Here is a 6,148-nt window from a genome sequence, read left to right on the forward strand (position 1 = left end):
AGTATGGTAGCAGGAATAGGAAAAAGGGGTCGTGGCCGAGGACTTAGACAACCCTGTACTCGTGAGAAAAATTGATGGATAGTCTTATATAATTTAATGAGATCCTAGTACTGAATATGAATCGAGAATAAATCAGAAGATTAGATCTACCAGTGTATAATGGATTAACCTAGTTGGGAACTTAGTGAGATTTTCCTGTGTGAAATTTTAGTAGCTGCTTTATACGTATATTATGATTGGTCCTGTGGCCATATTTCAACTTTTGTGAAAGTTTGAACTCCAAAAGTATTTCGTGATTTTGGTGAGATGACTTGAACTCATTACCAATTTGTTCTACTTGAACAAAAGCGCTTTCAATTTTACTTGACTAATACTATACCCAGATTCACTTGTTTTACTTTTCACAAAATTTATATATATATATATATATATATACATGTATACACATTTTAAACTCGTTTGAGACTCGAAATCAGATAGAGTTCAAGTTCGAATCTTTCTTAGGAACATGAATGCCAATTTGTTATGAATCAGATATTAGAAATGATCGGGTTTTATGTACCAGTAGAGTTAACTCTTGGTTGGATAAAAGGGTGGTAAAGGTATTGGATCACAGGTTATGCGAATATGAACCTACATGTTTACCTATCTTTCTTAAAGGTATTTTCTAAAATATACGCCTTATTCGAACATAGATTTAACTCGAAACTTTGAGAAAAAGTGTTGGAACACCCTCCATGTATATGTTATGATTATTATGTATATGTTTTAAAAATCATGCATTAAGTTGCATGATTAATATTCTTAAATCTATTTGAGAGATTTTAAATATGTATTGATGATTGTGGTTAAACATTATTTGAAATCTCTTACTAAGAAAATTTAGTTTTGGGTCGTGAAGAAAAATTTGTATCTTTAACTCTAATTTTGAAAATTTTGAATCGCATTTTGCCACAGATACATTCAAAATACATCAAAAGTCTTGACCTTATCTTGTAAGTCATGATTGGTTTGATTTAGACAAAATTTTGAGGAAAAAGATTTTGGTCCTGCTAGTGCGTAACAGTTTTTTTTTTTTTTTTTGTTAGGATTTTGGAAACTTGTTTCATATGGCTTGAATGAGCCTAACGATTAAGGACCGGATGTTATATTTGGAATGGACGCTTAAGGCTATATATACATAGATTATTGAGATTTGAACGATGAGACTATTAAGAACAAATACTCCATAGCCTCACATAAATGAGAATTATAATCAAGGGTCAAGAGCAGCGAATAAGGGATTTAAAGTAGAGTTACTGCCAACCGGGAATCCTAGAAACTGATGTGTTTAACCACTTCCAATTCAAGATGGGGATGCTTGAATTTTCAGTTATGCCAATTGGGTTGACTAATGTATTAGCAGCAATTATTGCATTAATGCATCAAGGTTTTAAATCGTAATAGAATTAATCTGTGATGGCATTTATTGATGATGTATTGATATACCCTAAAGTTTGAGAAGATCATGAAAAAATACCTGATGGTAGTTTTACAAACCCCGAGAGAACGCTAACTTTTGTTAAATCCAATAAATGTGATTTCGATAGGAAGAAATAGCCTTTCTAAGTTATATAATATCTAAGAAAGAAATTGTTGTTAACTCAGCTTAAGTGGAAGCTGTTTAAGAGGAAATGACTAGAAAATCCTACCGAAATTTGGAGTTCTTAGAGGTAGTCGAATATTACCTTGGTTTGATCAGGGACTTCTAAGGATACGAGACTTGGCAAGTTATTTGAGATTCTAAATGTGAGGAAGAATTTGAAGGTGAAAATCGTTTAACCAGTGCACTTGTGTTGGCTTCACCGAGCGGATGAGGTGATTTTGTGATTTATACAGATGGTTCAAAGGATGGTTTAGAATGTATATTAATAATATATGATGAGGTGATTGTATATGCCTTCTGAAAGTTAAAATTTCCCGGAAGAAAGTAATCAACTCATGATTTGGAGTGAGTTGGAAAATGTAAGTCAATGATTGATCTGATAGGCTTAACCATGAAGGGAATGATATTGTTCTAAGTATGAATTTCGAGGACGAAATTTCTTTCAAGAAGGGGAGGATGTAAGGACCCGAAAATTTTCTTATTTTTATAGAATATTACTGGAATATTTAAATGATTATTCACTCATTTTTTTCGAATTATTTATTTCGACCATTTTAAATCCATTTATATGGAATGACGCCTTTTTATATTTTTAAAGCGTTTTGTTGAAAAATTCACTTTTCGAAAATTTGTTTAGTCCGGAACGACGGGTGCACGTTTTTCTAGGCTATACTTGAATCGAGAGTGTATTAATATTGGAGAATTAAGAACGATCAATAATAGATTAAAAAAGGTTAATGGAGGAATTAATACTCAATTCACGTGAGGACTCGTAAAATTATTATTTTTAAAACCCCTAATTTTGGCTCAATTAATTATCTATTTGGATTTTTGCCCCGAATATTATTTTCTATCCTTATTAGACCTAAGTACATGGTCTTATAGCTTCGTTATATTTTTAAAGTATCTCGTTTCAAAAATTATTTTCTTAGAAGCTTGTTTAGTGAAAAGGGAAAACGTGTCTGAAAACTTTAGCCAATTGGGAGTACAATAAATTCGAAAACTTGGAGACATGTACAATGGTCTTAAAATAGGTAAATTTAGGTTTAAGTACTCAAGTGATAGCTAGGGGTACAATCGTTATAAGAATTTTTCAAAGGTTTCAATTTTTATTGCGCCTAAATTAGAAATACGTGTTTGCACGTGCGCGCTTAATTGAGGGACTTTGGACCATTATTTTGGGACAATTAAGAATGAATAATATTTATATGAATGTAAGTGCCCTAGAGGTTTAGTGCACTAGTGCAACAAACGTAAGAGAAATCGAACACAAAACGCGCATGTAGGGTACTAGTTATAATTGATTTGACGTATTAAAAGATTTGACGTCAAGCGTCTTTCGTACGCAAAGGCTTCAGAACCGCAGCTTCATTTCAATCTCATTTCATTTCTGCAAAGCTTCATGGACGGCTAGACAGCAAGAGACAACCGAGGCTTCACCATTTCTTTCTTCCAAAACTCATCAAAATCCTTACCAAAACTTCCATAGATTCTTACCAATCTCCACATTCATTTAGCTTTTCACTTGGACGGCAACTTAGCTGCAAAAGGAAGGAGCTGTCCACGGTTTCTTCAAGCTTCAAAGGGGCCGAAAAATCTGTCCAAACCAGTCATCAAAGTAGGTACTAATCAAGCACCTTGAACTTGTCTTATGGAAGTTGATCTATGCATTTGAGTTGGAATCTTCACTTTAGTAGCTTGTATTGTTGGAAACGTGGGCTCTATGAACTCCCACTTTGGGTTGATGGCTGTGATGATGTTTGATGATGGTTTTATTGCTGAATTAGAGCTTAAGGAAGTAGATTAAAGGTGTATTGTGGACAGAAACGTTGTTGAACTCTTGAAGTAAAAGTTCCCATTTTACCCCTGTTCTGTTCGGTCATTTTAATGCAGAAACTGAGGATTTAATGGCCTGATTATGTTGATTACATGTTGCAGAAGTTGTGTAAAAAATTTCGTTGGAAAATATTGAGTTTTGGTTGATCAAACGAATTTATTTCAAAAACTAGTAATCTGGAAAACGGTTTCGCCGTAATCCAGACCAGTGTTTGTATTTCGTCCATAACTCCGTACTCCGACGTCGAAATCAAGTGCCGTTAGCGGCATTTGAAACTAGACGTTCCCATGTTTCCAACGGTGTATAATGGACCTTCTGGTTTCGTGTGTGTGAGCCACACCATTCATCTGAAGTCGACTGTCCTGTTTCTCCGTTCTGCCGAAATGATTTGATGATGCTGCAACTTTAGGCTTGATTTTGAACCAGTTGCATGCTGAAACTTAAAACGATTTCTTCTGTGAAGTTTTATCCCTATGAATCTATTTTCTAACACTATCAACCATTTCCAATTCCGAGTTAAATTGAGGGAGTTATGATCAATACACGGCAACTGCCTCGTTTTTGAAAACCTTAGTTTTGGACAGATTGCCTTAAGGATTTTTCCAAACTTTGGTTGATTGAATGACCACCCTTCCGAGGGTATTTTTCCATAAAATTTGATAGAGAGATACCTTTCATATGGGAGTATTATACTGCAAAATTTGGTGTCAATCCAAGTCCGATTCGACACTTAATGAAAGGTCCAAAGTCAGAACCAAATCTGGAAATTTTGTAACAGTCTTGAATTTTTCCCAACTTTGAGCTACTATATCTTGGTGCTCGAAACTCCGATTCTTGAGCCGCTTGTTCTGTCCAAAACTTTACTTGTACTTCTAATTGAGTTATAAGTTTCAAGCGCCGGTTTGCAACGAGTGATTTTTGCCGAATTTCCAAAGTTAGCGAAAAACCAACTCCGGCTCAATCCTGGTAATCTAGAACAGCAACTTTAGGCTCATTTTTGAATACCTTCCACTTAGATTCATGGAACAATGTCTTCTAAGGACTTTTAGTACTTTGGAAGACGATTCCAACGGTACCAAATTTATCAAGTTTCGATTTGTAGAGAAGAAATTATGATTTTTCAAAGATTTGACCAAAAATCGAAAATTCTGAAATTCCAAAGGAAATCCGCGAAGGAACTATTCCACAGAATCCGGCCTTGAATCCGGCCAGAAACTGGCCGGATTGTCGGCCGGATTAGTGGTGAAGTTTGAAAAAAAAAAGGAGATTAGCCACTGCCTCCAATCCGGCCAGAAATCCGGCCGGATATCCGGCCAGGTTCCGGCTGGATTGTGGTGTGGCCAGCCCTCTTTCGATTTCGATCGTTCGTTTTGCAATCATTTTGCTCGTACTCGTTTCCAACCAATGATTTTAAGGATAATAATCCAATTTTTACTCGAGTCTTGCACCCTTTTGAGAATCCAACTTCAAAGACAAGTCAAACGAAGTTTTCAAATATTTCCGAACCTTACCCGTGTCCAATCTTTCTCACCACTTGGGGACCTATAGTAATTATCTACTATTCGATGTTCAGGCACGCACGAGGACCTCCAAGAGGACCCTACCGTGGAAGTTTGAACTCTCCCTCCAACCTACTTGCTTGCATAACTGGTGAGTGTCAAGTGTATGCCTACTTGAACTCTAAAGTCTCGATTCATGATTGACTTACCTGATTATATGCTCGGTCTATTGGATTTTGAAAAATGGAGTCGAGTGTGTACTTAATCGCACTCGTTCTCATTTGGAACAAATGACTCATATTTGACATGCTTTGCATGGTTTATATGACCTGAAATACATGTTTGAACCTGTCAAATGCTTGAATTTATGAAATAGTATGCTATGATGCATACGTCGATGGAGTGAATCTCCTCGACATTTACATGATACACGGGGGACGCCTAAACTCATAGGCCGACCTTGGAACTCGAGCCGGCATGGGCCTGGTCGGGAACCTTGGTGAGCCATGAGAATTACATGATAAGCTTGATCTATTTGAGAGATCTCGCTTGGCATACTCGTAAAGTATCGCCTTATAAATGTCGTGCGGGCCCGAAGTGGTGTATGGTGGACGGATGAGAAGTAAGTGGTGAACTACGGATATGAAAATATCAACCCGGTTGACGGAGAGTCATCACGGGGAGATATACAAATTACATCGGCAAAATGTGGAATTTAGCTCCTGAGAGCTTCTATATCCTTGAATTGTTTCTGGTTACGTTTTGTTGGCGTTATTAATTACTTGCAAGCTATTACCTGAATTGTTATTTGGACTTGTTATCTGAACTATGTGTCTGCATGTGTGTTCTTGGCCTCACGAGCGTTTTTGCTCACCCTATAGATTTGTTTTCCTTAACAGGTTTGAACTCGGAGGTAAAATGGAGAAGCCCTCTTGATGTACTTTTGTTTAGGGCTTGTTATTACTTTTGGTTATGCCTTTGGTTTTGGAATTGTACTTTTGGTATGGAAATGTAACCTTTGGACGAAATGTAATCTGTATTCTGACGTGTGGTTTGGAGAATGGATGATTATTATTAAGTTTGAATACTTCCGCATTTATTGTATTTAAGTTATTGGCTTGTGTTGTGTGGTCCGGCTATAAGTTGAATGGAATTGCTTGAGTCCTG

The 6,148-nt window shown here is 36.4% G+C and overlaps 1 long non-coding RNA gene across 1 annotated transcript; it reads left to right on the forward strand.

Annotated features, from left to right (window-relative positions):
• The first annotated feature begins 3,206 nt into the window (after positions 1-3,206).
• LOC113767072 lies at positions 3,207-6,100 on the forward strand. Its single transcript, XR_003467852.1, has 2 exons — positions 3,207-3,267; positions 5,881-6,100. It is a non-coding gene; the product is annotated as an uncharacterized LOC113767072 (long non-coding RNA).
• Positions 6,101-6,148: the final 48 nt, after the last annotated feature.

This window comes from Coffea eugenioides, chromosome 3 (assembly GCF_003713205.1).
Source record: "Coffea eugenioides isolate CCC68of chromosome 3, Ceug_1.0, whole genome shotgun sequence".
Classification (NCBI taxonomy): domain Eukaryota; kingdom Viridiplantae; phylum Streptophyta; class Magnoliopsida; order Gentianales; family Rubiaceae; genus Coffea; species Coffea eugenioides.